Source organism: Microtus ochrogaster, unplaced genomic scaffold (genome assembly GCF_000317375.1).
Source record: "Microtus ochrogaster isolate Prairie Vole_2 unplaced genomic scaffold, MicOch1.0 UNK14, whole genome shotgun sequence".
Taxonomy (NCBI): Eukaryota; Metazoa; Chordata; class Mammalia; order Rodentia; family Cricetidae; genus Microtus; species Microtus ochrogaster.
This window is the reverse complement of record NW_004949112.1, coordinates 837,964-839,332: the sequence shown is the minus strand read 5'-3', so window position 1 is coordinate 839,332 and position 1,369 is coordinate 837,964. Positions and strand designations below refer to the sequence as shown.

The 1,369-nt window shown below is 46.9% G+C and overlaps 1 pseudogene; it reads right to left on the bottom strand.

Annotated features, from left to right (window-relative positions):
- LOC101999385 overlaps positions 1-304 on the bottom strand; it is a 4,911-nt pseudogene extending 4,607 nt beyond the window's left edge.
- Positions 305-1,369: the final 1,065 nt, after the last annotated feature.

Sequence of the window (1,369 nt, the reverse complement as noted above, 5' to 3'; positions counted from 1 at the left end):
GCTCCTTTCCTGTGATCCTGTCCTTTCTGTGGGGATCAGTTAGGCCCAGACATCCTGTGCCTCCTTCCAGTCACTCAGTCCTCTCCCAGTGATCCGACCGGGCAGTTGTGGAAAGGACTTCTCAGGTAGCTGGCGGGACTCCAGCTTATTCCTGACCTGGCTCACCAAACACTGGTGCTACTTGTCCTTGCCTTTCAGTTGAGTAAAAATAATCTTACCTGCTCCCCAAATATTTCAAAGCTATTTCTCCGTGCTCTTTCCTCCCTCCCTGCTCTAGATTAGGAGAGAATCTCACCTGCAGCATAGTAGGTCCACAACCTAAATCTTCTGTCCCCTAGCACTCAGACCAGGCCTTCTTCAAAATCTCTTTTCCCATGTCAGAGTTTGTGCTGAGTGTATCTGACCTCCTGCTCTAACACCAGGTAACGGCTGGAAGACTGGCTGTTCCCATTCCTGTCTAGGTGAGCACTGTTCTCAATCCTTTATTTTCCTATTCGATAGGATTCTTACACTTTAATTACCCCCCGTTGGCAACTTTGGGCGGTAACAGCTTACATCACAAATCCAAGTCACACAACTAGTTTGAAGCTAGACACAACATTCTTAATGATTTGCTGGAACTAGCAATTGTATTGGAGTTGACATTTTATAAACCACTTTCATAGGCTGGGAGTGTATCTCAGCAGTTGGGGCATTGCCATAGGTTCAAGTTCTAGTACCTTGGAGAAAAAGAACAGGGAATGCTCACAGGCAAACACAGATGCGCACACACACACGTGCATATAATTAGTTCAGTTCATCATTCCTCTAATAGATGTACTCCATTTATCACCCCAACTAGTCTTCTGAGGGAACTTGATTAAGTCCACGGCAATATTCTGTGGTGTTTGTGGATGAGAGCAACACAGGGCTGAAGAAGAGGCCAGAGCCAAGCTGGAGCAGATCACATCACTGTGACAGAGGAGTGTAGAAATAGCTGCAGGGAGAGAGGGGGTTGTTAGCATATGAAAATCCACCACACGTGTACACTCAAGCACACACACACACACACACACACACACACACACACACACACACACACCAGAAGTAGGGGAGGGTGTCAGCTAAAATAAGTGTTAGGCACAGAGAACACAGAACCATCTTCTGAAATTTTCATGGGTACGGCTTTTGCTCCCTTTTCCCATCTGACTTCTGCCTGCGCCTTCTCCTTCCAGGAGGGGTCAGAAAGTGCAGCTGGCTATCTGTATGAGGAAGAACAAGGAATGGAAACAAATCACTGTCCCCCCTACAGAGCCTATCCAAAATGAGCTAAATTAGGAAGGGGGAGAGAAAATGCAGTGTAAGTGACCAGGAAATCCCAGTCACGTGA